Source organism: Lepisma saccharinum, chromosome 23 (assembly GCF_977018435.1).
Source record: "Lepisma saccharinum chromosome 23, izLepSacc3.1, whole genome shotgun sequence".
In the NCBI taxonomy this organism is placed as follows: domain Eukaryota; kingdom Metazoa; phylum Arthropoda; class Insecta; order Zygentoma; family Lepismatidae; genus Lepisma; species Lepisma saccharinum.
The window spans coordinates 49128511-49144825 of record NC_139251.1 but is presented as its reverse complement, the minus strand read 5'-3'; the positions used below and the strand labels follow the sequence as shown (position 1 = coordinate 49144825).

Genomic DNA, 16315 nt, shown 5'->3' with positions numbered 1-16315 from the left:
CCAACTCGCTGTTACGAGGTAAAACAAATCCCGTAAGGTTTGATAGAATATCGCATGTGTTTGTGCCTGTATCCGGTTACAACGTTAGCCATTTTTAGTCGTCAATTCAGTAAATTCATTCATACTCCACCAACAGAAAGTACATACCTTGGCGATATGTATAATATGTGCCACAAAAGCCAACACATATAACGTTCTGATGATTTAACACCAGTCTCAATAGGTGAAACTGTGTGCGAGACAGCTGTGAAATGGTATTAAACAAATTTATGGGGTTTGCCCACCTTAACCCTCAACTACAGTTGTGACGTCCCACGGACCGGAGTGTTCCTTTTTTGTTTGTTACCCCGCCAGTAGTTTTGACCCTGAGGGCTACCTCGCTTTCAGTACCTTCGTCAACTTCAGTGTGCTGTTAAAGCGTGAAGGGAAAGGTTGCATTATCTGCTTCTGTGATGTTCTATTTATAAATTTACGATCAATAGACAAGAGAATTGCAGATTTTTTATTTGTGGCATATACTGAATAGAGGGACCCGTGGATTTGAAGAATGAATCTTAAACAATAACTATGGACTAAATTCACGTTGATCATCTGTGTGTAAATACTCAGTTAAAATATATTTTTGATTGGTGTATTTGTTTTTCATTTTTTTTTTTTCTTTTTTTTAGGGAAGTTAAAAAATCATGTTTCGCTCTCAAAACTACGTAATTGTGTTCAGTGAATAACAAAGCATAAGACATGGTTAAATTCACATCATTTAAAATATGTCTTGATATATTTATATTCCTTTTTTAATAGAGGTCCTGTGGACCGCACGACTGTGTTAGTGCCCAAAATGTTCACTGCTATGGTTAAGGATTAAATCATAATTTATTTTAACACCTGGATGGAACGTTTTTGATTTTTGAAGCAGTCCCATCATTTCTCTACAGGAAACTAATGCTTTAAAGGCTCTGCTTTAAAGTAGAAATTTCGATTTTTGTCCCCATTTTAATAATTCTGGCCCACTGTGCGACGCCAAGAACGGTTCCGAAAGCTTTTGCGACCTGCAGCCCAGTCTTGTTCTTGACGGGCACCGCCTAAGCGTACTTGCTGAAAGTTTCCACGACAGTGAACAGGTACCTGAAACCTTTGTTGATCTTGTGAAGGCCCTTGAGGCTTCCCGTGCTCATCTCCACGAGGTTGGCCTGCCAGAGGTCGTCGATTCTCTTGGTGACCACGGGGAGACGAGGTACTTCCTGCTGGCAGGTTTGTGCAGTTCGTTCACGATAGCCTCCCTCATGGCAACGCAGGCAGCGTTGGAGGTTTGGACGACAGAGGAAGATGCTGAGGCAAGGTGGAGGGAGGATGAAGCAAAGATGGTGCACGAGCTATTATCTTGCTTGCTTTGTTTCCTCCTTCATTCCATCATTTCTTTTTTACTTTCCTGCTTACATAGTTACTTACTTACGGTCGACGACTGACGCTGGTGACGATATAGGACAGCCCAAGCTCCAGAAGAAGCGGTATCGGGTGCTCCACGCTCGTCGCGGTAGATTCTGCGAACAGACGATCCCCGAAAGAAACGTTGTCGTACGAGACTCCGGCTTTCATGTTGTCGTGCTTTATCAAGAACAGGCTCTTTACGTGATTCAACCTTACGGCGACGCCGCTCGAGGAATGCAAGTCCACGATTATGAGACTTCCGCCACCGAGCGGGAGTTCGTTGAAGATGTGGTTGTTGTTGAAAATGAAGAAGATCTTGCCGGTATTCTCTTCGAAATGCTTCACGATGACGTTCAAGTGGACGAACGTGGCGGCCATCAGGTCGGTTAGAAAAGCGAGCAAAGCCTCGTCGAGGATGTCTCGAGCTTTGACGAACTCTTCGCTTGTTATCTTGACGTTCTTGGGAAGCAAGGCTCCGGTTTCCTTTCTGTTGTAGCCGAAAACTGGCATGTTATAATGCATTCCTTCTTTACGCTGGTCAGACTATTTGATTTTCTCTTTACTTTAAGAAACGAGAAGCCCCGCGGATGCACTTAGCTAGTGACAGATTCTTATGCTTGACGAGCGCCAGCTTGTCTCGCAAAGCAAATTTATAGCTTATGATTAAAATAGTAAAGCTTTTATTGCGAAGCCAACGTAGCAGTATAGCTTTATATTTGTGAAATTAACCAAGAAATGAGCCGAATGACGAAAAGAGTCCCCTCGCCCTCTCTGGCGCAAATGTTGAATTCTTTATTTCTCACTTTTCTTTGTTCTGAAAGGCTACTGTACTTCTTCCTCCGTGAAGAGTGCTTGTTCGCTTTGTTAGGCAAATTTAGCTTATGACTAACACAGTAAAGCGTTTCTTGCAAAGCAAACAACTCTAATGGCATTTGTTGCGAAACAAACAACACTAAAATCATTTCTTACGAAGCAAAAAATAGTAAAAGCATTTTCCTTGGTTAATAACGCAAGAAAAGAGCCGAATGGCAAAAAGTGCTTCTCGGCACATATTAAAAAAAAAATTCTTACTTTTTGAGACAAGGAAAACCATGAAGGTATTGTGAACCACCTTACACTAACAGGAAAACGACCATGAAGGTATGTGATTTTAATATTACATTGAGGGAAAACGACCATGAAGGTATTGTGAACCCCATTACACTAACAGGCAAACGACCATGAAGGTATGTGATTTTGATCATGATTTTTTATTACATTGAGGGCAATCGACGGTGAAAGCAAGGTAATTTACACGCTTAAGAAACAGGCCGTAAAAGGCTTCGATTCGTCCACCTCATCTCGAACGATCTCAAAGCCTCCTGGGCACACTACTAACTCAATCAATCAAACTCTCAGGCGATTATTGACATCACATAACAATTAAAACGTTTTAGAATGAACCCCCTTGAATTTCAGTCCTCATTTATTGGAAATCCTTTGCCTTGGTAAGTTCGTAAGTACTGTAAATACTTTGTAGAGCATAGTAAGTTTCATTATTCTTTTGTATATTGCTCAGGTAAGACTTCCAAATGACGCTAGTGGCAACCTTGCCTCGCGCCTTCGGAAGTTATATGAGAGCGGTAATTTGTTGTGTATGGTTGCATACATACAGGATAGATTTTAAGCGCTATTAGAGCAGAAACTAAGCACTTTCGAGGTAAAGTTTGTAAGAAACATTTACTTGTTTTTATGATATCTACCAGCGACCAAGCGTTGTTGAAGTTATTTTGTGACATTCTGTATATGTAATTAAATACCACCATAATACATGCTCAAAGATTTATTTTATTTCTGAAAATTGTGTTACATTTTGTTATGTGAAAGAGTTAAGATACAAGAACAGTGACAATAATATAATTCAACCGTATGCTTATGTATATTTATGATTACATCATCGTGTCGTCCATTGTTGTGATACTGAAAGAAATATGAAGATCATATCAAGTAAATTGGAAGGTATAAGTCGATAGCTATACGCCAAATATACAAGAACTACAATTAGTCTGAATTAAACAAATATGAATTTAATTATGCGCATGTCTAGTATTAGAAATACGTAGAATGTTTTTCTTAACCAATATTCATTTAATGAATATCCTTGACAATCAATGTAAGATGTCACTGCTTACCATGCAGAATATTGCTAATGAATGGATTGGTTATTTTCATTCAATACGTACATGAGGAAATATGTCCACTTTGCAACCGACACATTGTACAGGAGAGATATAACTTATCTAAAATCTACTTCATTCATTCAAAGAAGTGGGGTTAAAATTCTCATGAAACATCTATAATTTGCAAGCATTGAAGGAGGCTGCACAAATTACACCAAACAATATCAAGGATACAATATAATACTACCAACAATGTAAAATATTTACTTCTAATAAATGTAAAAGTATTTGTTGAAACAATCTCATAATCTCCAGTCATATATTACAAGGAGTCTGGAAGGTGAACATTATTCCCAAGATTTGCACCGTCTCTGAGAACATGGCGACCATTTTCGACTTTTTAAATGGTTACTTTACTTGTGCGTTTGTTAATTTGCATAAATCTTAGATGTGAGGCGCTACTACTTCAATCGATAATTCAGAATTTATTTGCATAAGACTAAACAGGGAATGGAGAATACACATCATAAATTTGTATATCGATATTTGTTCGGCTTTGTATTATTTATCTCAACACAACAATGGGCAGTTTCTGGATTGAATGCACATGGGAAAGTTATTAGATTAGCCAATACACTAGATACTCACTATGTAGACTACATATGAAAAATCTGTACTTTGTATACCTTGGATTTTAAATTCACTGCTACTCTGAACACCGGATACAATGGATACTGGATTCCAAGGGTGCGTTTGCAAGGGAGCAGGAACATATACGGACACTAATAAAGGTGCAGATACCAACAGCTTGACAGAAATACAGGGAACAAACGAAGTAGCCCAACATTCACAGGCACTCATTCACTGCTATGCACTTAGTGTAATTTTGACTGTCTCAAAAAAGGCGTCATTTCCGCCCAATTTTAGGATTTTACAATTTTTCTTTCATGTTCGTTCTTTGTTTTTGTTTTTTTCAAATTTGAGAACAATACAATGGAAAACTTAGAATGAATGAAAGGTGTACAGTTCATACGTGGGCATTCACTGTGTTGTACATGCTATCATATACTATGTACATGATGCATGTACCAGATCCTATGATTGAATAGAAACAATATGTTACTCTCGTTAGTAGATGAATTGAGGTGGGTAAGGAAAGTACGAAATGAAGGTATTTCACAAGGTTGCATCGTGATCTAGGAACAATGTGAATTAGGTGATGTAAAGAAGGAATAAAGCACGTCTATTAGAATCCAGAAAAAAAACATTTGAGATGTTGTTATGACGAAGACATACTCTTAGACGAAACAGTTCAGTTCAAGATATGCGAGACGTATTTCAACTTAGGATGCGCGAATTTATCCATGTCGAAATAACTAGTTGACGATCGTTTCTTGGTTTTCAAAAAGTGAAAATCGAAATCCTTGTTTCAATAATTAAGGCACACTTGAAATGGTTAATGAAAAGGCAAGGAGGAAGAAAAGAAAATAAGAATGAAATGATAAAGATATATGAGAAAATAGAAGAAATAGAAGGAAAATGAAGAAAATTGAAGACAGATTAAAATAATATGAGAATTGTTTTTTATGAGTTTATGAGTGTTGAGCCTCTTAAATAAATGATCTATGTGAACATTCCAGTTTAGACACTCGTCTATAAAAAATCCAAGACATTTTGTATTGCAAGTAGCTTAACGGCATGCACTACTGTGAAATTATGTTGCTTAAAGAAGAGTTTTTGGCTGGAAACCCTGGACTGCAGACTAACGAGGCTCTGGCGACTGGCCTCATGGCCAGTATAATTCTGTGTCGTCCTGTCTTTTGTCCTTATTTGTGCTGAGCGCCCTTTTTAGCCTCAGTTTTTAACCAAGGTAAGGAAATATTAGTTTTCAGATATTCTTTTATTTTTGTTTTCATAAGTGGCTGGACCCCGTATAGTGTGACGGGTTCAAAATAGCCTCAGTGCTAACGCACCCAAAAATTTAAATTCAAATTCAAACAGAATACATTTTGTTTATGGCGGAAAGAATATTATCAATTACATCAAATATGGCATTTTTTGTTGTTTTTGATTTCACAAACCCATTTTGTTGCTTTAGAATAGAATATAATAGAATAGAATAGAATAGAATAGAATACTTTATTAGTCATTAGACAACATGATTGCAATAGACTTCGTCATAATAAGTATATAAATATTAATATAAAAGTTACAAAGCAAAAGAAAATTAAAAATAAATATTAAAATATTACACATTCAACAATACAAATATGCAAATTAAACTACATGTTTTGTTACAGCGAATGCAATTGAAAAATAGTACTCTATTTTGATTACACTACAAGCCATGTACAAAAACCCATTTTACAGCTCTGTGATGCATTATGATTAGACATTTACATTTTACAGGCCCTGAAGTAAGTGTTCTTCAAATTCCGTGACACTATATATACACACAATATCGTACTAATATATTATTAATGTGTTTACGAAACTGCTTGTTTTCCAAATTATGTATAGAAGCTGGTAGCGAATTGAATAATCTCATTCCATTATGTTTAAAAGTTTGTTAAGTCTTGCATAGTCTAGCGTACGGCATTTCTATATTCAGATTGTGCCTTGTATTATAGTCATGTACATTAGAACGCAACCTAAAACTGGGGAGGTTTTCCTTTATGTACATTAAACTATGATAAATATTTATAGAGGGCACTGTCATAATACGGTATTCCTTAAAGAATTCCCTACATGACTCCATATCCTGTACTCCTTTAATACAACGTATAGCCTTCTTTTGCCATTTAAAGACTTCCTTTGCACCTGTAGAGATTCCCCATAGTAAATTACCATACAATAAGTGTGAATGGAAAAGAGTGTAGTACACAGAGATCATAATTTCCTCACTTGCAGAACTTTTTAATTTCCGCAATACATATAAGGCACATGCAAGTTTCTTACATAGTTCATCGGTATGAACTGACCAGTTTAATTCTGTATGTAAATATATGCCAAGCAATTTTACATAATCCTGATTATTTAAGGTGCATGGTGGGTTATTTAAGTAGAAAAAGTTAGTTTCTGTTTTTGTCGTATTTAACACCAAGCTATTTGTTTTAAACCATAAAGAGGAAGCATTTAACATTTATTTATTTTTGATACTAAGGTTAAGAATACTATGATCATTTGTAATAAAGGTAGTGTCATCAGCATATATAGCTGTTTTATACGGTAGGCAATTAGGTTGGTCATTCATATAACCTAAGAACAAAAATGGACCTAATACTGATCCTTGGAGGACACCAGACAAAACGTCTAGCTCATCAGATTTCTTATTATTAAATTTTACTATCTGTCGCCGATTAGTGAGATAAGACTTAAGAAGGGATAATTCAATACCCTTTATTCCATAATACTGTAGTTTTTTAAGCAAGATTTCATGCGCAACTGTATCAAAGAACTTACTTAAATCTATCATAGTAGTACATGTATATGAGCCAGACTCGAAACCATTAATTATCTCATTTACGACCGTCTCTACCGCATTAATAGTAGATAGCCCCAATCTGAATCCAAAGTGGGCTACATTAATAAGTGAATTCTGTTCAAAATAAGGGGCCAATTGCTTTTTGACACAGTACTCTATAATTTTATAAAAGACTGGAACAAGTTATATAGGCCGGTAGTTACCAGGGTTATCTCTATCACCCTTTTTGTGGATAGGGACTGTTATAGATATTTTTAGGTTATCAGGAAAAATACCATCATTTAATGTCTCATTAATAAGATATGTAATAGGAAGTGCTATTGTGTCAATTATATGCTTGATAATAAATATTCATAAACCAAAAAATCTTCACTATAGGAGTTTTTCATTTTTGACAATATAATCAAAATTTCATCCGTACTAATCTGTATCCACTTAAGGTTTATATGATCAAATTGTCGGAAACTTTGCCTACCAAGATAGCCATTGACGTCATTGTTGACATTGTCTTCATAGTTCACAGGAATTTTGTTTAAATATTCTTGATTGTTTATAAAGAAACTATTAAACTCATTGGGTGTGATACTTGGCAACTTTGTTTCGTCAGTTATCTTAATTTCCTTTTTGATTGTTGACCAGGCACATTTGTATTTATTACTTGCCTAAGCTCTGTACTCTTCATTAGCTTTTAGCTTAGCTAATTTTATTTCCTTTCTATTTTTTTAAAATCTCATTATAGTTCAATTCAGCAGTTTTATTGCCATTTTTTTCATTGCTTTATGAGTATGAGTATCGTTTTATCTTCTACATATTTTAATTCCTATTATAAAATTAATTTTTCGAAAATTTTTGAAAAAATTGAGAATAAGGAAATTGGTCTGTAATTTTCATTTTTTGTTCTATTTCCTTTTTTATGTAAAGGTATTACTTTCTATAATTTTGGACAGTCTGGAAAGCTGGCATATGCAATACTCTTTGACCACGTTAATCGGCATTGAATTTAGTCCCTTTGACTTTAGTAGTACAGTAAAGGTACCTTCTAGGTCAACCCTGATTTTTTGACCTCTAAGAAAATCGCACCAAAACCTCAAAAACTCACTTTCTCTCCACGTTCCGCGCCTCATTTATTGCGCTGACGATGTTTCACAGCGCAGAAAAGCCGGTACGAGAAAATACACTTCTCGTACTTCAAGTACGAATGCACTTTATCGTAATTTTTCTAAAGTCCGGCCATGTTTATATATCGTGACCTTTGTAAACCTCTCGGAACGATGTGATCTCTGCCACACACACACACACACACACACGCAAGCGCGCGCGCGCTCGCGCCTCTTATTATTTCTGTATTGTGACATGTTTTTTTCTTCCAAGCAAACAAACAAATAATAATTGTTTTTTTTCTTTTTAGGATTACTGCCCTCTAACCCCGCCAGGGTACGTGGTGTCCAACCAAAAAAGGTTTCAAACGGCTGCGGTTAGATAACCACACCTCTGTAGAGTTTTACGTGTTGTTAAGTTAGGTTAAGTTGTCTAATGTCTATGTCTATGTGTAATGTCTTTGTCCATGTCTCTGTCTTTGTAGATTTTTTTGTCCTATGAGACACCTCTGTTTGTCAAAAATTCGAGATATTTGCAATATAAGATTTTTTTAACACTGGACTTAGAAAATTTTCGATTGATGAAAAAATTTGGTTCCATGACGACCTATATTTATTTTGGTATGGGAGGACAGAGGACACCGAGACTCGACCGACGCACTAAACCCGACCTTTCTACGACTATTCGTTCAAAAGTTATGAGTGATCAAAGTTTTGGGAGGTGGGTTAACTTCTTACCCCTTGACCCCAGGACCACCAAAACTTGGTACACGTATTCTACACCTCCAAAATCGACAGGGGGATATCTAACGATACCGGATGGGGGTGTTTTTCGATATATTTTTTCGATAACTCTTACCATTTTCGAGATATTTGTAATTTAAGATTTTTTTAACGCTGGACTAGGAAAATTTTCGAATGATGAAAAAATTTTGGTTCCATGATGACCTATGTTTATTTTGGTATGGGAGGACAGAGGACACAGAGACTCGACCGACACACTAAACCCGACCTCTCTACGACTACATGTTCGGGAGTTACGAGTGATCAAATTATAACACCATTAAGCCTTGTTTCCATTATTATGAAAAAATATAAATATGCTGACCAAGGCAGTAATTTATTTCATTAAAAACATAAACTAAACGTAACGTTTCAACCTTCTAGCAAGGACTTTTGTACTTGATACAGAGTCTGATGAAGACCTTGCTAGAAGGTTGAAACGTTACGTTTAGTTTATGTTTTTAATGAAATAAATTACTGCCTTGGTCAGCATATTTATATTTTTTCAGAGTGATCAAAGTTTTGGAGGGTGTCCACAAACACCCAGTGCCCTTGAACTAAGGACCTCCAAAATTTCGTACTAGTACTCTTCATTACCAAAATCGACAAGGGTGTCAACGGGGGAGATTTTTCGATTTATTTTTTTCTCTATCTCTCACCGTTTTCGAGATATTTGCTACCATGATAACCTATGTTTATTTTGTTAGGAGCCGATGCTGACGCAAAAAACCTCATGTCTCAATAGAGCGATCAAAATTTCGGCAATTGGTCTACCCTTGAACTTTTAGGACCACCAAACTTTGGTACACGTACTCTACATCCCCAAAATCGACAAGGGTTGGTGTTTGGGGAGATTTTTCGATTTATTTTCGCGCTCACCTTTTTCGAGATATTATCAATTTTTAACGCTGGACTTGTAAAATTTTCAGAGGTTGTGCGTGTGTTATGTTACCCCCACCCCTGTTGAACCCAAACGTAAGACCTCCTCTCTAACAAACGCTTGTCACTATACCCGATGAGGTGTCGTCTCTTTCAGCTTACCGTGCCCTAGGACCGGACGATTTCAACACCATGTTCCCCCAGGAAAACTGTGCAATCCCTGTGCTATCCCCTCTCCATTCTCTTGAACAGATGTTTTTCGGAAGGCATCTTTACTCAAGCTTGGAAACAAGCTAACATCACACCGATTCACAAAGGTGGTAACAAAAATGTTGTTTCATCTTACAGACCAATCTCCTTACTCTCCCCTCTCTCCATCATCTGTGAAAAAGTAATCAAAGACAGACTGTACAAAAATTTTGTTTCTCCGTACTTAAGCTCTAAGCAACATGGTTTTCTTCCTGATAGCTCCTGTCTGTTTTACTCTCACAGACATGCATTTCAAATAATTCACAATTAGATGTATTATATATTTTGATCTGGCCAAAGCCTTTGATGCTGTTAGTCATCGTCTTCTGATTTACAAATTATGCAATAGATTCATGCCAAATTTCTAACCCTTCTCGCAGATTAGTATTACGTCGCTTTGGATAACCGTATTTAAATGAAATTGGTGACATTTGAAAGAAAACTCAAATATTTTATTTTACAACTCGTAGACATTGAATGTGGCCCCCACGAGTGGCCCTGCAGACATCAAGGCGATATTCCCATTCATGCCACACACGCTCCAACATGGACTGGATTGCAGAAGTGATGCGAATTTGCAGTTCTTGCAGGTTTTGAGGCAATGGACACAACCTTTTATGTAACCTCATAAAAAAAAAAGTCACAGATCCATAAGTCAGGTGACCTCGGCGACCAATTATCATCATTTCCGGCACGTCCAATCCAAGCCGCTCATTCTGATGTTTCCGAACATGTAAATGCCAGCGAGGAGGTGAAAAATAAATTTATTGCCTTCATTTTCTTCCAATTGTGGAAATAAGCATTCAGTGAGCATGTCAAGATAAGCTGGACCTTTCACAGTGGCCGCTCGAAAGAAAAATGACTTGACGTTTCGATACGGCACAAAAGACATTCACTCTTGCAACTTCCAAAATTTGCATGTGGATTCTCACTCCCCCAAATCCTTACATCATGTCTGTTCACTTTTCCACCAACGTGGAATGTTGCCTCATCACTGAAAATTATTCTTCCTGACAGATTTACGTTATCCTCCATTAGTAACATAAAATGTTCAGAGAAATCTAACCGTTTTACAGGGTCATCAGGTTTCAACTTGTGCACTAATTGCAGTTTGTAGGGGTGAAACTTTAGTCGCGTACGCAAGATCTTAGATACGGTGGATTTAGGGATGTTCAACTACGTACAGACTTCTTAGGACTACGAACAAAGCACTTGTTCCACAATTCCCGCATTGACAGATGGTCTCCCTGAATGGCCTTTCCTTTGATGACATATGAAGCCACGATCCACAAAATCAGAGGGTATACCACTTAAAAATTGACGTGTGTGAAGGAGACTGATTTTGAAACCTTCGCCTATAAGCACGCTGAACCTTTACCAAAACTCTGCGTGGAATGATATTGTAAAACATACCAACTACGTTCTTGTGGGGTCGCCATAACCATTACAATCCGCACGCTGAACCTTCACCAAAACTCTGCGTCGAATGATAAAACATACCAACACGTTAAACCAAACTCTGTGTGTAATGATATTCTAAAACATACCAACTACGTTCTTAAATCTTCTGTAATAACAACACAATTTTAAAGGAAACAATTCACATGTAACCTGCCTGCCTGCTAAATATCCAACAATAAACCCGCATCGTCCATTGTTGTCAGGAGTGTTCAGTTTTTTATGTTTTGATCTCGTTCATTGCTGATATTGGTGTCCATTGTTGACATGCACAAAATATATTTGAGTTTTTTCTTTCAAATGTTACCAATTTTTATTTAAATACGATTATCCAAAAGCGACGTAATACCACTTTAAAGTATGACAGTATATTTACGGACACGGTGTACTATTTTCCTCCGAGTTTACCTTTCGGTCTTCCATCAGAAGAAATGCTTGTAATTAATATCACATAGTGCCATTTTTTACTTATTTTTTTTGTCAATTTGATATTTACTTTTATGTTGTTTTTGTTACTCTTAATTTTTTTGCTTATTTTTATTATTATTGCTTTCTCGTTGTTGACAATTTCAGTGTAAAATGACCACCTGTGCTGTATCTGGAATTTTCTCAATAAATAAATAAATATATCAAATTCATAAATTGATTTTTTTTAATATGGAATAAAGAAAAAAGACTTTCAACAGTGGAAAGAATCCATAATTGTTCCTGTGATAAAATGAACTGCAATAATTACCGTGGAATTTTCTCTACTCTCAACAACATATAAAAATGTTATCTCATTTACACCCATTTAGCAAGACTAACCCCATATGCTAATGAAAATATATGTGATTATCAATGTGGATTTAAACGTAACAAACCAATTTTTTCACATCAAACAGACACTTGAGAAAAGTGGGAATATAACCAAAATGTTCATCAATTTAAAATAAAAAGAACATATGATTCCGTCAAAAGAGATAAAATATATTTTCTATTTAGAATCTTGTTAATATGTCTTACAATGTATAATTCATGATAGGTTATAAAAAAAAAGATGCAACATATCCAATGCTCTTTAATTTTTGCCTTAGAATATGCTATTAGGAAGGTAAAAGAAACTAACGAAGTACTAAAATTAAACGATGTGACTCAACTGTTAGCATATGCAGATGATGTAAATACAATTAAGAATAATGCTTAAATATTTTTCAAAGCAGCTAAGGAAGTTAGCAAAGAGAAAATTACAGGCCGAAACCAAGTGATAATTACTCGTTTGAACCAGTTTCCAATGGGAGTAATACTAACAAATGAAAATTATATTAAAGAGGAAATGAAAAGAAGGCTTAATTCGGAAAATGCATGTTATTTTTTCTCTGTCTCCTCGTTTAATATCTAAGAAACTATAACTTAAAATATACAAAAGAGTAATTTTGCCTATGGATGCGAAAACTTGATCCCTTGAAGATAAATTGAGAGTATTTGAAAATATGATCCTTAGGAAAATATTTCAGCCTAAAAGGGGTGAAGAAACAAGTGAATGAAGGAGGTTACATCATTTAGAAGTATATAATTTATATTTATTTCCAAATATTATTAGATTGATGATTAAATCACGAAGACTTAGGTGGGCACGAATGAAAAAGGAAAAAAAAAAGAAGAGTTTACAGGATTCTTGTTGGGAAACCTTATGGTAAGAGAACAAAACGAAGATGGACCTAAAAGAAATCGGTAAAGATGGAATAGAATGTACATAAATCTTTCTCAGGATAATTACAAATGAAAAACCCATATTGCTGCAGCGATGAACTTTCGGATTCAAGAAGGCTAGAGAGTTTGTTAGTTAATTAGTATACAATGTAATATTTCAGAAACCAAAAGGCAGCAACATGGTATTCATATTGACAAGGGAATTCCTACAAAACTCATTTTCCTCGTAAGTTTACCAATAGCACTTACATCCTGTTTTACTTCAAATCTTCAATTATGCGATACAAAGAAGAGAAGAATTTCCTTGACTTGATAACATGAGTTTGTGCGTTGAAAGAAAAAATAGAAATGAAGAGCTGTGCTCAAAAAACAGAAGAAACACGCTTTTGACTGACGAGCGGGAAACATATTAGAAATCAAGGACGGAAAATATGAACAGCGAATGCATGCTTCAGAGGAGAGGGGATATTCAAAAGGAGGTGTAACACAGTAAAGCTCTTCCATGATAATTTTTGCTTTCTGATCATAAACGCTGTTGTAATTATTATTATCATCATTGAATGGTTAATTAGGTGCTCGGTTTACCCTGTCCCTCCGAATGAAAGATGGAATATATACAAGCCTGCGCCTCCTACATTCATCGTGGGTATGAGGATGAATCGCGAAATGAGACGAACCGGAAACTTCCAATAATTTTATTATTTTTACAAGTAGAATATGCTTCGTTAAGGAGGTCAAATGACAAGTTCCGTAATTGGATTGCTATTCTCTTTATAACTTGTTAATTTTATTACGAACGAAAAAGAATGCATGGCACTTAAATGCTGTAATATTATTGATCAGATCATCGTTTTATCTTGTCCGATCGATTAATTTCCTTATGTTCTTCTTCTTCTTCGTCTTCTCGTTTTCGTAAAGAGTCGCGCTTACTGGATCGTTGAAACGTTTACCGGAACACTGAAACAACGAGAAAGCAATAATAATAAAAATAAGCAAAAAAATTAAGAGTAACAAAAACAACATAAAAGTAAATATCAAATTGACAAAAAAAATAAGTAAAAAATGGCACTATGTGATATTAATTACAAGCATTTCTTCTGATGGAAGACCGAAAGGTAAACTCGGAGGAAAATAGTACACCGTGTCCGTAAATATACTGTCATACTTTAAAGTGGTATTACGTCGCTTTTGGATAATCGTATTTAAATAAAAATTGGTGACATTTGAAAGAATAAACTCAAATATATTTTGTGCATGTCAACAATGGACACCAATATCAGCAATGAACGGGATCAAAACATAAAAAACTGAACACTCCTGACAACAATGGACGACGCGGGTTTATTGTTGGATATTTAGCAGGCAGGCAGGTTACATGTGAATTGTTTCCTTTAAAATTGTGTTGTTATTACAGAAGATTTAAGAACGTAGTTGGTATGTTTTAGAATATCATTACACACAGAGTTTGGTTTAACGTGTTGGTATGTTTTATCATTCGACGCAGAGTTTTGGTGAAGGTTCAACGTGCGGATTGTAATGGTTATGGCGACCCCACAAGAACGTAGTTGGTATGTTTTACAATATCATTCCACGCAGAGTTTTGGTAAAGGTTCAGCGTGCTTATAGGCGAAGGTTTCAAAATCAGTCTCCTTCACACACGTCAATTTTTAAGTGGTATACCCTCTGATTTTGTGGATCGTGGCTTCATATGTCATCAAAGGAAAGGCCATTCAGGGAGACCATCTGTCAATGCGGGAATTGTGGAACAAGTGCTTTGTTCGTAGTCCTAAGAAGTCTGTACGTAGTTGAACATCCCTAAATCCACCGTATCTAAGATCTTGCGTACGCGACTAAAGTTTCACCCCTACAAACTGCAATTAGTGCACAAGTTGAAACCTGATGACCCTGTAAAACGGTTAGATTTCTCTGAACATTTTATGTTACTAATGGAGGATAACGTAAATCTGTCAGGAAGAATAATTTTCAGTGATGAGGCAACATTCCACGTTGGTGGAAAAGTGAACAGACATGATGTAAGGATTTGGGGGAGTGAGAATTCACATGCAAATTTTGGAAGTTGAAAGAGTGAATGTCTTTTGTGCCGTATCGAAACGTCAAGTCATTTTTCTTTCGAGCGGCCACTGTGAAAGGTCCAGCTTATCTTGACATGCTCACTGAATGCTTATTTCCACAATTGGAAGAAAATGAAAGCAATAAATTTATTTTTCACCTCCTCGCTGGCATTTACATGTTCGGAAACATCAGAATGAGCGGCTTGGATTGGACGTGCCGGAAATGATGATAATTGGTCGCCGAGGTCACCTGACTTATGGATCTGTGACTTTTTTTTTTATGAGGTTACATAAAAGGTTGTGTCCATTGCCTCAAAACCTGCAAGAACTGCAAATTCGCATCACTTCTGCAATCCAGTCCATGTTGGAGCGTGTGTGGCATGAATGGGAATATCGCCTTGATGTCTGCAGGGCCACTCGTGGGGGCCACATTCAATGTCTACGAGTTGTAAAATAAAATATTTGAGTTTTCTTTCAAATGTCACCAATTTCATTTAAATACGGTTATCCAAAGCGACGTAATACTAATCTGCGAGAAGGGTTAGAAATTTGGCATGAATCTATTGCATAATTTGTAAATCAGAAGACGATGACTAACAGCATCAAAGGCTTTGGCCAGATCAAAATATATAATACATCTAATTGTGAATTATTTGAAATGCATGTCTGTGAGAGTAAAACAGACAGGAGCTATCAGGAAGAAAACCATGTTGCTTAGAGCTTAAGTACGGAGAAACAAAATTTTTGTACAGTCTGTCTTTGATTACTTTTTCACAGATGATGGAGAGAGGGGAGAGTAAGGAGATTGGTCTGTAAGATGAAACAACATTTTTGTTACCACCTTTGTGAATCGGTGTGATGTTAGCTTGTTTCCAAGCTTGAGTAAAGATGCCTTCCGAAAAACATCTGTTCAAGAGAATGGAGAGGGGATAGCACAGGGATTGCACAGTTTTCCTGGGGGAACATGGTGTTGAAATCGTCCGGTCCTAGGGCACGGTAAGCTGAAAGAGACGACAC

The 16315-nt window shown here is 36.3% G+C and overlaps 1 long non-coding RNA gene across 1 annotated transcript in view; it reads right to left on the bottom strand.

Annotated features, from left to right (window-relative positions):
• Positions 1-3232: 3232 nt before the first annotated feature.
• Positions 3233-16315, bottom strand: part of LOC146005295 (uncharacterized) — a 91286-nt gene continuing 78203 nt past the window's right edge. The window contains exon 3 of the long non-coding RNA XR_014444004.1: positions 3233-3384. This is a non-coding gene — a long non-coding RNA (uncharacterized LOC146005295). The remainder of the gene's footprint in view (positions 3385-16315) is intronic.